Raw genomic sequence first — 19,421 nt, 5'->3', positions numbered from 1 at the left:
TTCAATATGAGCTGTTGTCTTTTTTTGCCAGCGGGCGCCAGTTGGGAGGAGAAGACTGGGTTGGGGGGTTTGCTTATGGTGAACCAATTTTGAAATTGAGAAAGGACTTGATGGCAAACGGAATAGGGCAGAGAGGGACCCCGCAGACTCAGAGCCCACCCCAGCCCTGGCTGCAAGGACGATCACTGGACAGCTCTCACATGTGCGTACCCTGCATCCTGGTCCTTCTGAACTATTTCCAGTTCTCCACGATTTCCTACACACCTCCCCCTTTCCACTTGTTGGCCCCTCTGCCTGGAAAATAACCCCTTCTCCCTCTTTGCCTGACCAACTCAGGCTTCTCACCAGACTTGGTTCAAGGCTTTCTGTTTGGTGAAACTGTCATGACCCACCCCATCTGGATTAGGGGCCCCTCCTCTGTGTTCCCATAACCCCCCGACACTATTCACATCCCTACTGTCTTAGTTTGTGCTCTTCCCCAAAAGCAAGCCAAGAGACATTGAGACAAGGATTTTGGGTGCAGGTCGTTATTTGAGAGGTGACCCCAGGAATCACCAGTGAAAGAGTGGGGAAAGTGAGACAGAGGCAAGCCAATAAAGGATAAGTTCATGAGTTGATTATCACTGAGAGCAACGGGGCTGAATCCCGCTGGGGATCGTCTGATTTGGGGGAGGGGGCGGGAAACATGCCTCAAATCTGTCCCAGTGGAGGACCAGGCTGGGGCATTTCTTCACCAACTCCCATTCCCCTTTGGTAACCACTCTCTCCCAACAATTCCCAGTTGCCCCTCCAGGTTCTCAAACTGAGAAGCTGAGAGAGGCAGGCCCTGAGGTAGAAAGCAGTTACCTGCCTAGCACAGCAGCCGGTGAGCTCAGGAGACCCCGAGGAGACAGCATCTGTACCACCTAGCATAACACTTTCACATGGAATGGAAGGGTACATTTGTTGTTGTTGTTGTTTAATATTTATTTATTTATTTGGCTGCGTCGGGTCTTAGTTGTGGCATGTGGGCTCTTTCGTTGCGGCGCATGGGCTCTAGAGTGCATGGGCTCAGTAGTTGCCACGCCGGGGGCTCTCTAGTTGTGGTGCGCGGGCTCTAGAGGGCGCAGGCTTAGCTGCGCCACGGCATGTGGGATCTTAGTTCCCCGACCAGGGATCGGACCTGTGCCCCCTGCAGTGGAAGCGCAGAATCTTAACCACTGGACCACCAGGGAAGTCCAGGATACATCTGTTTTTATTTTCTCCCTCCCTGCTCCCATAGACTATATGTTTCATCTCTGCATCCTCAGCTTCAAGCAGTATATTGGCACACAATTTGCGCTCAAAAACTATTTACTGAATGAATGCATGAACAAGCTTGGAGTTTATGTTACTGACTACTGAGTGAGAAGACTGATTTTTTAAAATATTTTTTAATTAGTTTATTTATTTAGGCTGCGCCAGGTCTTAGTTGCAGCATGCGGGATCTTCGTTGCAGCATGTTTAGTTGCGGCATGTTTAGTTGTGGCCTGCGGGCTTCTTAGTTGCGGCATGCATGCGGGATATAGTTCCCAGACCAAGGATCGAACCCGGGTCCCCTGCATTGAGAGCACGGATTCTTACCCACTGGACCACCAGGGAAGTCCGAGAAGACTGATTTTTGAGGTTCCAGGATCAAACTACAGTGGTGAATGCCAGAATGAGTTGTCTACTTTAATAATTCGAGGGAACAGCTTTCACATATAAAAATTGGCAGAAAACACAGGAGTTTCAAATCATAAAAATCTCAAAACCACTTGGCAAACAGGGCTGTGCCATATCCATGTTGTGCCATGAGGATGAATTATCACATGGAAAACGGTTGTCATTTCTATAATTTCTCAAAGCATCCGAGAGCCTCAGAAAATGACGTCCCCACTCTTCCCTTCTCAACCAGGGGTTTGAAAAGCCATCCCCAAACTTCCCTCTGAGTCCAAATAGAGGCGCTCTTTCTTTTTAGTTTCCTTTTTCAGTTCAAGTGCTATGGAAAGTAACCACGGCACAGCTAAAATGACCCCAGACAGGAAGAACAAGAAGGGGCAAGTCATGTGGAAATCGGGGGTTGTGTGTACAGCCACTGCCGTCCTCAGAGAATTGCCCAACACACCCTCCTGGCCCAGTTCGGGGATCTGGACCAGGCAGGCCTGGCCACGAAAGTGACCTGCCCACCTGCCCTTGGGCACTCCCACAGCCTCTGCCATGCTGGCACCAGGATGGGGCCACCCTGCCCAGGTTGCCATGGAAGTGGACGGGGACTGAGTTGATCCCATGACCTGTGGCCTGGAGCCAGGACCCAGGCTCCCGGCTGACAGGGAGTGCTCCCCTGGGCTGTCAAAGGCCCTGACTCATCTGTCCTGGCTCCAATAGGTGTGGCCTCAGCAGGGACTCTACCAGTAGGGGCCTGGGTGGCCTCCAGGATGCTTTCCTGTCAGCCTGGGATCCAACAAGAGCGCTCTGGTTCCCTCAGAAAAGTACACTCAAGGCCTGGACAATTCAGCCCGCCCACACTGAAATGTAAGGCAAGCACGGCTATCAGAAGGGTGCAAGGAATGCAACTCTTTCCACAGGGATTAGCCTCACTTGGCCGCCCAGTGCAGTGGGGGGACCCCGAGCACTCATGGAATTGAAGCCCTGGCCGTCTCTGGCCTCTTTGACACAGTACTTTTCCAGCTTTCCTGCTACACTGCTGGCCTCTTCGGTGACTGTCTTTCATCCTCCCCTTGGCTGGGGGTGCTTCCAGGCTTCTGTCCTCATCTTCCCTAATTTATGCGTCTCCCCACCCTGTTCGTCAGTGAGCTCACCAAGCTTGGTTTCAAGGATCACTTTTTGACAGCTCAAACTGTAATTGACCTTTGCACCACTCTATTTCCCAGGGCAGAACTCTCTAGGGGCTCAATGGATGTGGACTCCTAGATTTCTACCTATAGCCTGACTCCCTCTTCTTGGCCTGAATCCAGCCAGAACAGAAATTTCTGCCCAGGCCATGCAGCACCAGGGGACACTCCTGGATGGCTACAGCCCTGCCCTTCTATCTCACCATGTGACCGCCAGTCTCCTCTTAAGGCACCAAAGGTGAATCTGGTCAAAGGCCTCCTGCTTCTGGCTTCCCTTTCAATTTCTCCAACTTTCCACCCTTTCCTGGCCAGAAGCCCAGAAAAGTGACCTTGGGACCCACTGCCATGCCTCTCCTGGCCCTGCCTCTATGTGTCTTCCCACAATTCCTGGCGACCAGAAGGGACAAAGGCTGGATTTTCACTTCCTCTAGATCATATCCTCCTCCTCAAAGACAAGTCCCGTGGCCCCATCGATGGTGGAAGGGGTACTGTCTGTCCATCCTGGAAGAAATACTGTGATCTAAATTCTCCAAGAAATTCTCTCCGATTCTCGCAAGAAACTTAGGAAAACCTTCCTCACTCCCAAGCAAATGGCTCCTCAGGCTGCCCAGGGAGAAGGTGGCCTGTAGAAATGCAAGACAGAAAAGCCCATTTCGAATTCTCCAGTGTTCCCTGTTTCAAGTGGATTTTCCCAGTTACACCTCATGACAACCTATGCGGCAGTTACTATTATTTGAATTTTACTGTTGGAAATATTAAAGCACAGAGAGGTCATGTGAGTTGCCCAAGTCACACAGCCAATAGTGGCAGAGCTGAGATTTAAACCAGGTCCTGGTCTCACTCGGGAAACAGCTGTGGGTCCATGATTGTATAGCGTTCCCTCTGATTCTTTTTCTTCATTCTCCATTAGCCAATCTCACGCTAATTTCCCCTTTAAACTCTGACTTTGCTCTTTCCTCTGCAGTCCCCCATCAAGCCCCGGGCCTAGACCCCCACCATTTCATTTCTTGATTCCTGCCCCAGCTTCTCAGTGCCTTTTACTGCCAGTCCTTGCTTACAGTACATTTTTACACAAAAGCCAGGCTATTCCTCCTGAAACCCTGCTTTCTTCACATCGTTATAATCATCTTTGGCTCCACATCTTCAGCTGCAATGCATCCTGGCATTCAGGGGGGACCTCAGCCCACTCCTGCAAAACTGCCTTCCGCAACTTCCCCAATTTGACCATCCGGGTCAGTCTGCGCAGACCCCCAATCACTCCCAGCACATGCCATGCACATTCCCAGGCCCAGTCGCCCACTTAGAATGCATCCTTCTGTCTGCATAATCCTGTCTCTCCTCTAAGGCTCTGCTCAGTTCTCCCACCCCTCCCAGGCCACCCTGACCCACAACGGTCCTCTCTCTCCACAACTGTACTCTTCTCTAAGACCACACAGTCTGACCCTGAATTGTCCCCTAAGAGACCCCTATGTTCCCCCAGTGTGACTGTGAGCTCCTCAGGGATGTGGGTGATGTTGAAACAGGAGGGAAGGGGGCAGGGCATAACCTTTAAAACAATGACATAGCCATAGGACATGACAAAAACTGATTAGAACCAACTAGAACCAAGATGGCGAAAGAATCGACTTCCAGTGGAGCTTGAGCCTCATTATACGCTCATTGTAATGCATTAGCATATGCTAAATGACACACAGGCACCATGACAGTTCCAAGGCCGACCATAAAAGGCCAAAAACTGGGCAGTAGCCCAATTCCTGGAAATCCCTGCCCCTTCCTCCAAATAGTTGGAATAATCCTCCCACTCATTAGCCTATGAAATTACCCAGCCCATAAAAACTAACCACCTCATATTTCAGGGTCTCTTGCCTTCTGAGATGGCCCACACTCAGTCTGTGGAGTGCGTTTATCCCAGGGCCGTTCTCGCCTTTTGAGACAGACCACATTCTGTCTATGGAATGTGTATCTCTCTCAATAAATCCAGTTCTTACCTATCACTTTGTCTCTCACTGAATTCTTTCTGTAACGAGACATCAAGAACCTAAGCTTCATTAAGTCCTGAGACCAGGTGTGCGATCTCAATTAAAAGATAGCGGGGGTGAGGGGGAACTTCCCTGGTGGCGCAGTGGTTAACAATCAGCCTGCCAATGCAGGGGACACAGGTTCGAGCCCTGGTCCAGGAAGATCCCACATGCTGAGGAGCAACTAAGCCCGTGCACCACAACTACTGAGCCTGCACTCTAGAGCCCACAAGCCACAACTACTGAGCCCGTGTGCCACAACTACTGAAGCCCGCGTGCCTAGAGCCTGTGCTCTGCAACGAGAAGCCACCGCAATGAGAAGCCTGCACACTGCAACAAAGAGTAGCCCCCGCTCGCCACAACTAGAGAAAGCCCGCGTGCAGCAACAAACACCCAACACAACCCAAAGCAGCCAAAAAAAAAAAAAAGATAGTGGGGGCAATTCCCTGGTGGTCCAGTGGTTAGGACGCCTTGCTGTCACTGCCAAGGGCCTGGGTTCAATCCCTGGTCGGGGAACTAAGAGCCCACAGGCCGTGCAGCGTGGCCAAAAAAAGGCAGTGGGTTCAAGTCCCAATCTGGGTTTTGGCTGGGTTCAAGTCCCAGTCTGAATTGTGCGGTTTCAGCGTCATACATTTCCTTGTAAACCACTCTCTCCCCAAAGTTTAGGGTACTTTACTAAAAAGGCAGCTGCCCAGGTCCCACCTCAGACTTGCTAAAGCAGAATCTCTGAAGGTAGGCCCAGGTGTATGTATTTTTTTGGTAATAGCTTAACTGAGATCTAGTTTACATACCATGAAATTCACCCTTTTTTCTCTTCCAGTTTTAGTGAGATACGGTTGACATACAGCACTGTATAAGTTTAAGGTCCATAGCATAATGATTTGGCTCACATAAGTTTAGTGAATAAGTTTAAGTGAACTTAAAGTGAACAATAAGTTTAGTGAACATCCATCATCTCATAAAGATACAAAATAAAAGAAAAAGAAAAAATTTTTTGTCCTTGTGATGAGAAAATTCGCCCTTTTAAAGTATACACGTCAGTGGTTTTCAGTACTTTCACAGAGTTTTGCAAGTATCACCACTAGCTAATTTTAGAACATTTTCATCACCCCCAAAGGAAATTCCATACCCATTAGTAGTCACTGCCATCCCCCACCTTCCTCCAGCCCCTGGCAACCACTAAGCCACTTTCTGTCTCTATGGATTTGCTTATTCTGGAAATTTCCTTTAAATAAAATCATATGATATGTGGTCCTCTGTGACTGGCTTCTGCACTCAGCATAATGTTTTTAAGGCTCATCTATGTTGTAGCAGGTGTTAGTACTTCATTCCTTTAAATTGCTGAATGATATTCCACTGTAGGGATAGACCACGTTTTGTTTCCATTTATCTTTTGCTGGATATTTGGGCTGTTTCCACTTTTTGACTACAGTATTATGAATAATGCTGCTGTGAACATTCGTGTACAAATTTTTGTGTGGACATAAGTTCTCACTTCTTGTGGGTAGATACGTAGTAGTAGAATTGCTAGGTCGTGGGATAACTCTCTAACCTTTTTTTTTATTTTTTTTATTTTTAATTATTTTAGTTTATTTTTGGCTGTGTTGGGTCTTCGTTGCTATGTGCAGGCTTTCTCGAGTTGTGGCGAGTGGGATACGACATAAACTGGTTAGAACTGGCTAGGTCCAAAATGGCGGAAGATTCAACTTCCAGTGGACCTTGAGCCTCATTATACCCTCATTGTAATACATTAGCATATGCTAAATGACACGCCCACAGGCACCATGACAGTTCGGAGGCCGGTCATAAAAGGCCAAAAAGTGGGTGGTGGCCAAATCCTGGAAATCCCCACCCCTTCCCCAAGATAGTTGGAATAATCCACTCATTAGCCTATGAAATTACACAGCCCATAAAACTAACCACCTCCACAAGCCTCAGGCCTCTCCCTTTCCAAGATGGCCCACACGCTGTCTATGGAGTACGTAACTCTCTCAATAAATCTACTTACCTATCACTTTGCCTCTCGCTGAATTCCTCCTGTGCCGAGACCTAAAGAACCTGAACTTCATTAAGTCCTGAGATGAGGTGTGCGGTTTCAGCTGGGAGATTGTGGGTTCGAGTCCCCCACTAAGCCAGAGACTGTGGGTTCGAATCCCAATCTGGGGTGTGCGGTTTCACTTCCACAGAGACCCCCAAGTGCGGGTGGTGGAAATGGCATGACTATGAGCGTGAGCATTGCAGCCCAGGTGCTAAAACTAAAGGCCCAAGAAACTGAGTGCTTAGAGATATTTAGGAGGAAGTAGCTGGGCTAGGGGGAGGGCCTGAGACCAAGCCAGTTCCTGACTCAGCCTTTGAGTTGCTGTTTGTGTGTGATTGGGTCACTTAGCCTCCTGGGAGGCCTCTATTATGTAAAAAAAAAAAAAATGAGGATGGTATCTGCTCCCCATCCCCACCCCCACCCCGAGAAGGACGCTGTAAGGTTAAAATTGGTTAATCGAAAGCATACAGGGCAGCTTCCCTGGTGGCGCAGTGGTTAAGAATCCACCTGCCAATGCTAGAAGACTATGGGTTCGAGCCCTGGTCCGGGAAGATTCCCCCATGCCACGGAGCAACTAAGCCCGTGCGCCACAGCTACTGAGTGCGCTCCAGAGCCCACCAGCCACAACTACTGAAGCCGCGCGCCTAGAGCCCGTGCTCCGCAACAAGAAAAGCCACCGCAATGAGAAGCCCATGCACCACAACGAAGAGTAGCCCCCGCTCCCTGCAACTAGAGAAAGCCCGCGTGCAGCAATGAAGACCCAACGCAGCCAAAAATAAAAATATATATATAAATTTTTTTTAAAAAAGGAAAAAAGAAAGCATATGGTGCAAGTTCTGGGTCACTCCTTTGCGTGATTATGCTATTATCTCCGTTTTGTCCTCAGGTGGGAACGCGAGGGCGTGGTCGATGGGCCAGGCAACGCCACAATTTTCTGGACTGACCTAGCTGTTCTGATTCCTTCCCAGTGCCACAGCCATGGTTTAAAACCCCGCCCCCGGGGCTTTAAAGGACTAAAATAAACAGGAAGTTTCCATTTCACCTCGATCTCACTGAGGCTTGGGCCGCGTGTGACTTTTGCTGTCCAGTTCCTTATCTCTCTGGAAGGACCTGTCAGGCTGAGCTGTGGCTCCTTTGTACTCACAGCAAAGCGTCATCTTTTTTGTTCGTTTTGGGGTTGTTTTGTTTTGCTTGTTTCTTTGCCTGTATAACTTCCTGTCCAGAAGTGATTCTAGTCCCCCCCCCACACACACACACGCTTTTACAACATCGAGAGGACATGTGCTGAAATCACAGGGTTAGAATTCATAGCAAAGCCCCCCACCCCAGATCTTGCTGCAAATCCAGACGAAGCTATTTGTGTGGGACGCGGACAGTTGCTACTCAGACGCTCAGTTCCTGGCAACAGGAAGAGTGAAACCTTAGTCCCTGGAACAACTGAAGGCTGTTTTCTTGCCTTGCCGGGACAGACTCCCTGTGAGGTTGGTCAGAGTCCGTTGAGACTCAGCTTTTCTTTGTCCCTGGGCTTGTCATCGAGTCCCAGGCAGGACTGAGCGAGGGTCACCGCGTGTCAGTCAAAGGGCGGAGGAAGGGGTGGGTGACTGCTGTATGCGGGCATCAGGGGTTTTGTTTCGTCTCTGCCATGTAAAGGACAGCAGATCCCTGCAATGGGTCTACGTGGAAATAGTCGTTGAGAATAAACAGCTGTTCACAGCTGACAGCCATCACTGATCAGCCTCCCTTCTCCTGCTTCCTGGAATTGTATTCCTTGGCTGGGAGATGAGCAGATGGTGTAAGTTCATTTGCGGCTATGGAATGAAGGCTTTCCCCCACCCCTTTTTAAATAGAAAAACAAATGGATTCCACATGGGCTGCTGCCCGTCTTTGCTAAATTTTATGGAGCCTCTGTATGTTTCTCATGTCGCCTCATCATCCGGATCTCAGTCATAAATAAATAAGCCCATCGGAACGTCTGATACTTTCCTTACCAGAAATCAGATGAGTCACCCAGCTCCTCAGCCTCCCTCTTGCAGAAGCCAGTGAGAGTGGAGCTAAAGGGGACTCTGCCCTGAGGGAAAAGCAGGTGAGGCCTTTGCCCCCTGCCTACTCGGCAGTCTTCTAGCTTTTGGAAAACAGTTCCAGTCCCAGGGGGTGGTGGGGGAACTCTGTTCATGACTGGAAGAGTCAAGACAGCTTCTCCTATGTAGGCTGAGAAAATTCCCAGAGCTCTGAGGAAGAGCGAGCAAGGCCACCCCTGAGGAACCGAGGCCACGCAGGTGCTCGGGCTATGTCCCCAGGGCCATGTCCTAGGGATAGAGGCTGTTTGAGATAAGGCTTTGAACTGGAGGGAGAAATCCACGGGAGAGCTCATGGCGTACCTTCTATTCGCTCTAGCTTGCTTAGGGTCAGCCCTCCAACCTCATCCAGCCCCAGGCCAGGATTGGGGGACAGTGAGAATTTGGACTCTGAATGCACCCACACTGACCTTCCAGAAGCTTCGGCTGGAGTCACGTTCCAGACCTCGCTCCTTTGCAGCATCAGTGGATTGGAGCTGCCTTGTTCCTCACCAGGCACACTGCCCACCCAGTTTGATGGGTTGGGGGCCACTGCGTCCCCGGGGGGCAGTTTCTAGCCTGGCACTAGCATCCCCACACCTGGCACTGACAACCCTCAGACTCCAGGGCATCGTCCAGAATGTTGATGGTTGGGAGATGGCTCTGGAAAATGACCAAAGTTTAAAAATAACTAAACAGTGCCTCCCAACCCACCACTCTGACTCCCTGCCTGGCTGTGTGGAAAGGGGGACAGAGCCTCCTTTTCCAGGAACTCAATTCATTGGTTAATGATGCAAGGTCAAGATGGAGGGCCTGTCAGCCATCCCTCTGCCATGAGGGCAGCCAGGTCTTGGTCCCTCAGGCTGATGTTCCTCAGTGGTTACAGGGCCAAATAACAGCTCTGCTACCCTGAGGTTGTCAATGAAGATAAAAGGAGATAATGTGGGGGAACTCTCAGGAGTGCTGGAATGTTCTATATATAGCTTGATCTACCCAAGTGTATACACATGGCAGAATTCATTGAGCTGGTCACTTAGGATTTATGCACTTTGCTGCATATAAATAATATCTCTCAAAAAAGTACTGTTGGAGTGAAAAAGAGCGAAAAATGAGATAATAGATGTGCAAAGGCACTTTGTACCCTGTAAACCATCTGTTTCATAGATTTTTTAAAAAAAATTTTTAAAAAAGAGAAGCCACCACAATGAGAAGCCGCGCACCACAACGAAGAGTAGCCCCCGCTTGCTGTAACAAAAGACCCAACGCAGACAAAAAAAAAAAAAAAAAAAAAGGAAAACATAGAGGAATACTTTGATAACATGTTGGAGTAGGAAAAAAACTAGGGCTCAATATTCAGAAGTCCTAAAAGAAAAGATTGATGAAATAAACTACACAGAAAAAAAAGCTCTCTGCATAGCTGAGAAACAAAACTATGATATGAAAGTGAAAATACAAATGACAAAGTGTTAAAAAAAATTGGCTACTCGTATAACAAAGAACTAATCTTCCTAATATAGAGAGCTTCTACAAATCCATAAGAAATAGACCACTAACCCAAAAGAAAAATAAGCAAGAGATATTTGTGGATAATTCACAGAAAAAGAAATGCAAATAGCCCTTAAACATACGGGAAGGTGTTTAAGCTCACTCAGAAGAGAACTATTCATTAAAACCATACAGGTAAAAAATAGAATCAGTCACACTGGCCAAAATACAAGTTTGTCACTGTGTTCACAGACAAAGCTATGGGAAAAGAAGCACTCTGGTGCATTGCTGGTGGAAGTGCAAATTGATTCAACTCCTGTGGGGAACAACTTGTTCACATGTACCCAAATTTCCATAGACATACTTATGTGTACAAAGTTAATCATTGGTAATAGCAAATGATGGAAAACTACCTATATGGTCATCAATAGGAGGATAGTTGGATAATTATGGTATAGCCACACAATAGAATATTCTGATTATACAAATGTAAAGAAGAATGGACTCTTTCTGTGTACTGATATGTAAAAATCTCCAGTATATATTGTATAGTAGGAAAAAGATATGGAACAATGTTTATAGTGTGCTTTCATGTAAAATGAGGAGAAAGTATATTCATACATTGCTACTTTTGTATATGGACACTCTGGAAGGATATACAAGTAACTAATATGTGGTTACGAGTTGGGATGGGGCAGGTGGAAATAAAACTTCACTGTATAACTTCATACATCACGTGAAATAAGTGAATGTATTATCTACATAAAACATTAAATAATTAAAAGAGATGATAGCCAAGGCCATAAAGATGGATGAAAGCACTTAGCGAGAGACTGGAGACAGAGGCTGATTAATGACTGAACCCTGGGGCCCTCCGATATTAAAGAGTTGGGAAGGAGGAAGAGGACTCAGCACGAGAGACTGAAGGAGGAGGAAAACCAGGTAAGTGTGAGCTTGTGGGAACCTTAGGACAAAAGGGTCAACGAGACAGTGCTCAGTGTCAGCGCTGGCTGCTGAAAGGCCTAGTAAGATGAGGAAGAATAGGTGACTGTGACTTCAGTAAGAGCCACTTCAGTGGAATGATGGAGAAGAAAAGCTGATTAGAGTAAAAGAAAAATACAAGAGGTAAGGAAGTAGATGCAGTGAATTTGAGGTTTTGTGGAGACAGGCCGGGGCGGGGGGGAGAAAAATGGAGTAGCAAGCAGGAGAGGGACATGAGATCAAGAGAGGGCTTTGAGATGGGAGATAATAAAGGAATGATCTGGGAGAGAGGGCAATATGGATGATGCATTAATAGATGAGAGAGTACCACAGCGCTAGGTTCTTGAGAAAGTCACAAACAGAAGATTGGGCCTTAAACAGGAACCCTCCATGCTTCCTTCACTAGGAAGTAAAACATGTGAGAGGAGAAAAAGCATGATAGGGCCAGGGTGATGATGCTAGTTCCTTTCTTAAGCTTTTAAACGGGGCTGTTACCCAAACATAGCCTTATCTTCTGGTACTACACACGTTTAAAAACACCTTTATTTTGGCTGCTTGATCATTAAAATATAGTAAGCCTGTAGCTATGTCCACCTTACTGACACTACCATTCAAAACAAATCTCATTAGTTGTTTGATCTCCCCTAGTAGATAACACATTCATAGGAACCATCCAGGACTGAGCTTCTGGAAAGCCACAAGACAGGACGATAAACCCAACTTCCCTCTAGAGATAAAACCTGAAGAGTTGTATCCCACCCAAGTCCTAAGCAGGAAATGAATAAGATTACTTGAGTTGCTGTGCTGACAAATTTTAGGAAAATATTTTTAATTCTTAAAAAGTAATTTTTATTATCATCATTAAATCTAAATTCCTGTCCTCAAGATATTCCTTCTTGTTTGGTAAGAAACCAAAACAATACACTAAAAAAAAAAAATAGTGCTAAGTTTCATTTTATATATTTATACCTTATCTCTAAAATTTGGAGGCAACTTATAAATGTCCATGCAAGAAAATGAAAAAAAGTTGGAAAAGAAAAAATGAGTAGGTGAAGATTCAACCAGGGGTATCGTCAGTAAATGCCATAGACCTGGGGCTCGGCGGTGGTGGGGGGGAGGTGGAGAGTGAAATCATGTACAGTTTCCACAGTGTTCAGAAGAGAAAAACATGTTTCTTAGAAGCAAAGCCTATTTGTTACACTAATACCAAGATAAATTTATCCCACAGGTCCTCTTACAAGATAAACTGTTAACACTGTAGATCTCTTTGAAATCCACAGAATGAACAGGAGTGTGAATTGCACATGGCAGCTTCTGTGCCCCTTGTGAAAGAGAAGGCTCTGCCTGAGTGTATGCCAACTAAAGAACTCCTACGGGAAGTCTCCACAGTACATTCCAAGGACACAGTTCCTTGATGAAAACTGCCATTAAAATTTTGTGTTATTAAAATTCTGGAACATTACGGTAATTAAGTTCAAAGCATGCTGAGAATTAATATTCAAGTAAGACTCCAAAGTACTCTCAAAATAATGAGTTTTAAGAAGATGAAACTGAAAAGGTGTAAGGTTTCTTCCAAGTTTGGGATTAGCTGAATATTGCAATTTCTGCACAGGCAGTTACTAACTTACTTAATTGGCTATTGGGAGACCTCTGTCTCTCTCCCTAACAGGAACCCTTCCAGAAGGTGCTTACTGGCTCAGAATAGGAATGACTGACAGCATGAAATTTACACTTGCATTTTTATGGTAATCTTCAGCAGGAGGGTTGGTCTGAAATACCCAGGCTGCCATGACTAGCAGCTGGACTCCTTAATATTCCTGCATGAACTTTCTCCACAAAATGTGGCCTTTCATGGAGACACTTGCACCATGGACATGCTCCAAAAGAGAAGCATGATCCTGGGATGAATAAATGGGAGTGTTCCATGTGAAAAGTACCAGATAATCTCCCTGTTGGCTGGATATAAGTTTTAGCACTAATTCAAAAAGATACATAGGGCTTCCCTGGTGGCACAGTGGTTGAGAGTCTGCCTGCCAATGCAGGGGACACGGGTTCGAGCCCTGGTCTGGGAAGATCCCACATGCCGCGGAGCGACTAGGCCCGTGAGCCACAACTACTGAGCCTGCGTGTCTGGAGCCTGTGCTCCGCAACAAGAGAGGCCGCGATAGTGAGAGGCCCGTGCACCGCGATGAAGAGTGGCCCCCACTTGCCGCAACTAGAGAAAGCCCTCGCACAGAAACGAAGACCCAACACAGCCATAAATAAATAAATAAATAAATAAATAAATAAATTAAAAAAGATACATGCACCCTGATGTTCATAGCAGCATTATTTACAACTGCCAAGATAGGGAAGCAACCTAAGTGTCCATTAACAGATGAATGGACAAAGAAGATGTGGTACATATATACAATGGAATACTACTCAGCCATAAAAAAGAATGAAATTTTGCCAGTTGCAACAATATGGATGGACTTGGAGGGCATTATGCTAAGTGAAATTAGTCAGAGAGAGAAAGACAAATAGTGTATGATATCATTTATAGGTAGAATCTAAAAAATAAAACAAACTAGTGAATATAACAAAAAAGAAACAGACTCACAGATATAGAAAACAAACTAGTGGTTACCAGTGGGGAGAGGGAGGAGGGGGCAAGATAGGGGTAGGGGATTAAGAGGAACAAACTACTATGTATAAAATAAATAAGCTACAAGGATATATTGTACAACACAGCCAATATTTTATAATAACTATAAATGGAATAGAACCTTTAAAAAGTGTGAATCACTGTTGTACACCTAAAACATATAATACTGTACATCAATTATACCTCAATTCAAAATATATATATATATATGTTTTAGGCACAACATAGTAAAGATGTCAGTTCTCTCCCAAATTGATCTATAAGTTCAGGACAATAACCATCAAAATCCCAGCAAAATTTTTTGTAGATGTAGAAAAGCTTATTCTAAAATTAATATGGAAAGGCAAAGACTAGAATAGCTAAAACAGTTCTGAAAAAGAACAAAGTGGGAGAAATCACTCTAGCCAATTTTAAGACTTACTATATAGCTAGAAACATAATTGAAACTCTGGTATTTGTGGAAGGATAGACACATAGATCAATGAAACAGAACAGAGAGCCCAGAAATAGACCCACACAGGGATAAACAACTGATTTTTGACAAAGTTGCAAAAGCAATTCAATGGAGGAAGGATAGTCTTTTCAACAAATGGAGAAAGAACAATTGGACATCCATAGATAAAAAAGTAAATCTCAATCTAAACCTCACACAGTAAAAACTGAGTCAAAATAGATCATCAATTTAAATGTAAAACAATAAAATTATCAGAAAAAGTAGTAGAAAATCTTTAGGACCTAGGACTAAGTGAAGAGTTCTTAGACATGACACCAAAAACAAGACCCACAAAAGGAAATATTGATAAATTGGGCTGCATCAAAATTTTAAACGTTTTAAAAAAATTAAAAGTGTTCTACAAAAGACCCTGTTAAGAAGATGAAGGGACTTCCCTGGTGGCACAGTGGTTAAGAATCCGCCTGCCAATGCAGGGGACACGGGTTCGAGCCCTGGTCCAGGAAGATCCCACGTGCCGTGGAGCCATTAAGCCCGTGCGCCACAACTGCTGAGCCTGCGCTCTAGAGCCTGCAAGCCACAACTACTGAGCCCGCGTGCCACAACTACTGAAGCCCGTGTGCCTAGAGCCCGTGCTCCGCAACAAGAGAAGCCACCGCAATGAGAAGCCCGCGCACCACAACGAAGGGTAGCCCCCACTTGCCGCAACTAGAGAAAGCCCGCGCGCAGCAACGAAGACCCAACGCAGCCAAAACTAAATAAATAAATTTTTAAAAAATAAATTAATTAATTTTTTAAAAAAGCCCGTGCACTCTAGGGCCTGCGTGCCCCAACTATTGAGCCCGCATGCTGCAACAACTGAAGCCCTCGCGCCTTTAGAGCCTGTGCTCCACAACAAGAGAAGCACCGAAATGAGAAGCCCGCGCATCACAACGAAGAGTAGCCCCCGCTCGCGGCAACTAGAGGAAGCTCGGCGCAGCAACGAAGACCCAACGCAGCCGAAGGAAAAAAAAAGACAACGAAAAGACGCGCTATAGACTGGGAGAAAATCTTTGCAAATCCAATATCTGACAAAGGACTTGTATCTATGATATATAAAAACTCTCAAAACTCAACAGTGAAAAACAATAATTAAAAAATGGGCAAAAGACACGAACATGTATTTTACCAAAGAGAATATAAGGATGGCAAATAAGCACATGAAAAGATGTTCAACATCACTAGCCATTAGGGAAATGCAGATTAAGACCACAATGAGATATCACTTCACACCAATTAGAACAGCCAAAATAAAATGTGAAAATACCAAATGCTGGTGAGGACACAGAGAAACTGGATCTCTCATATGCATTGCTGGTGGGAATGTAAAATGGTACAGCCACTCTGGAAAATGGTTTGATGGGTTGTTAAACTAAACATAACTAACCATACAATCTAGCCATTGCACTCCTGGGCATTTATGCCAGAAAAGTGAAAACTTATGTCCACACAAAAACCAGTACACAAATGCTCACAGCAGCTTTAATTTGTAACAGTCAAAAATGGGAAACAAGCCAAATGTCCTTCAATGGCTGAGTGGATAAACAAACCACGGAACATCCATACTACTCAGCAATAAAAAGGAACAAATTATTTGCAAAAACCTGGATGGCTCTCAAGGGCCTTATGCTGAGTGACAAAAAACCCCAGTCTCAAAAGGTCACATACTGAGCAATTCCATTTACGCAACAATTTTGAAATGACATTTTAGAGATGGAAAACAGGTGAGTAGTTGCCAGGGGTTGGTGACAGGGTGGGGAGGCAGGAAGGGAACAGGTGTGACTACAAAGAGGTAGCATGAGGGAGATCTTGGTGATGATGGAACACAAATCAACACATGATAAAACTGCATAGAATTATATAAATCCTTGTAAAACTGATGACATCTGAATAAGGTCTGTGGATTGTACCACCATCAATTTCCTGGTTTTGATGTTGTATTACAGTTATGCCAGATGTAACCACTGGGGAAACTTGGGGAAGGGTACTCAGGACTTCTCTGTACTATTTTTGAAACTTCCTGTGAATCTGTAATCATTTCAAACTAAAAAAAAATTAAAAACCTAAGTTTTGGGAGTTCCCTGGCAGTCCAGTGGTTTGGACTCAGCACTTTCACTGCCATGGCCCCCGGTTCAATTCCTGGTCGGGGAATTAAGATCCTGCAAGGCATGCAGTGTGGCGAAAAAAAAAAGAAAAAAGAAAAAACAAAAAACTAAGTTTTATTAGACTATATATTCTAGGGCTTCCCTGGTGGCGCAGCAGTTAAGAATCCGCCTGCCAATGCAGGGGACACGGGTTCGAGCCCTGGTCCAGGAAGATCCCACATGCCACGGAGCAACTAAGTCCGTGCGCCACAACTACTGAGCCTGCGCTCTACAGCCCATGCTCCGCAACAAGAGAAGCCACTGCAAGGAGAAGCCCGCGCACCGCCAACAGAGTATCCCCCGCTCGCCACAACTAGAGAAAGCCCGCACACAGGAACGAAGACCCAACGCAGCCAAAAATAAATAAATTTAAAAAAAAAGAATATGTATTCTAATTATATAAAATTTGTTCAGTAAGAAGCAACAGAAAATCTTCTAGTCAGAAGCAAGTATTGTCATTATTTTAGCAGATTCCCTTCTATGTATTTTCAAAATAGTTGAGATCATTCTACACTAATTGTAACCTACCCTTTCTTCCACCCATTAGAGAAATTATTTTCTCCACATCCGTTATAATTGTAAATGGCAGCTTAATATTCTGAGTACAATACATAAAATTATTTTAAACATTAATATAGCTCCAATTCCAGCTAGAAGGAACAGGGTGAACAAAAACTAAGTCAGAGGCAGAGTGTGGGACGCACCTGGACAACAGCATATTCGGCTACTGTTTAAGGCATGAGAAATAAAAGCTGCAAAGGTAGACTAGTACCACACCATAGGGGCCACTTAATAGACTGCCATTAATTTGGTTGTATTATAATTTGGAATATAGAGATGATTCTGCCATGAACTACCTGAAGCATGATAATGGTATTTGGAACAAATGATAAAGGGTAGAGAACAGTAGACTCCATTCTAATTTTGCTGCATCACCATTACCTAGGGAGCTTTAGGAACAAAAACAAAAGCAAAAGCAAAACACAAGATCCCTGAGGGAACCCCAGAAATTTTATTAGGACAGTTGCCCCAGAATCACTTCCCAGGTACTTCTGTTGCAACCCAGCTGGGAAACCACAAAAGAAAAACTAGGTTCCAAGAGGACAAGGACTACACCTGAGTTCACTGTTACAATCCCCAATGCCCAATACTCAGCAGACCCCAAATCAGTTTTTGAATGAAACTTAAATCAACCTTTGCCTTGCAAATGTCTACTAAATAACCCACTAGAGCCTATCAGGTGACTGGGTCAGAAGTTGAGGCTCCGAGACCTTTTGGCATACCATTAATCAACTGGTGTTAGGTAAATGAGATGGACTGTTGAAACCCTAGGTGTGGAGTGCACCCACATTAGGATGAGTGGAAAATGAAGAATGAGAATTTCCAGCCCAAGATGGAAGAGGTATTTTTTATTCTACTTTTCTTTTAAAAATGTCATCTTCAGTGTTACAAGGAAAAGAGGGGCAACCCCAATTATAAACCATGACTATATCTGCAAAATACAATAAAATCAGAACTGAAACAGGGCATTCATCCACAGAAAACCCAAGTGTCACAGGGCTAACAGGCCCACCTAGTGATCCTTTGAAGAGGAAGGAAACTAGGGATGTGGTTGGGTGCCCAGAGGATAGAGATAACATCAGTACTTTATTCTTCATCCATCCACCAGTTCACTAGCATTTGGGTTGTTTCCACTTTTGGGTTGTGAATAATGCTACGAACATTCACATGCAAGCCTAAGCTGTAGATTCTTTCTCCTGGGTAGAATTCTCCTAGGAGTAGAACTGCTGAATCATATAATTGTTTAAAAAAAAACCCAAAACCTCCATGTTTAACTTTTGTTTTGAGACACCTCCTCTTAATGTGTTGACCTGTTGTTTCCTCCCATAATAAACGTTTCCATGTCATGAAATTTTCTTCCACAATACAACTAAACATAGTGCTGTGTCAAAATAATCTTATTTCTGGAATTACTCTAAACACAACCCAGTCAGATGTAGGTAGGAAAAATGGAGATAAAAATGAATCAGAAAGAAATGGAGAAGTCATTAGAGGAGAGCCGCATTAGAATCAGACTAAACATGCTGAAAAGCAGACTATAAGTTGACATGAGAACAAGCAGCAAAGCAGTTTAAAACATACCCAGAATCGAGTTCAATGAGAACAGAAATGTTGAGGAAAAAAAAAAATCCCAAACTGAACCCGTAACTGCAGTGAATGAAATCTCTGCAATCTGGTGGAGAGGGGGATTAAGAGCAGTCAACACCCAGATATCTTAAGTTACTGAACTTCAGAATGCGCCTGTGACCACTTCAACCAGGTCACTTAAAAAGGGCAAGAAAGAGGGAGGGGCAAGATGGCGGAAGAGTAAGACGCGAGATCACCTTCCTCCCCACAGATACATGAGAAATACATCTACACGTGGAACTCCTCCTACAGAACACCCACTGAACGCTGGCAGAAGACGTCAGACCTCCCAAAAGCTCTGTTTGCGATGGCCAGGACATGGAAGCAACCTAGGTGTCCATCATCGGATGAGTGGATGGAGAGGATGTGGCGCATGTATACAGTGGAATATTGCTCAGCCATAAAAAGAAATGAAATGGAGGTGTTTGTGGTGAGGTGGATGGAGTTGGGGTCTGTCGTGCGGAGTGAAGTAAGTCAGAAAGAGAAAAAGAAATACAGTATGCTAACACATATATGTGGAATCTA

This window comes from Eubalaena glacialis, chromosome X, assembly GCF_028564815.1.
Source record: "Eubalaena glacialis isolate mEubGla1 chromosome X, mEubGla1.1.hap2.+ XY, whole genome shotgun sequence".
In the NCBI taxonomy this organism is placed as follows: Eukaryota; Metazoa; Chordata; class Mammalia; order Artiodactyla; family Balaenidae; genus Eubalaena; species Eubalaena glacialis.
The sequence above is the reverse complement of the archived record's forward strand: the minus strand, read 5'-3'. Positions refer to the sequence as shown.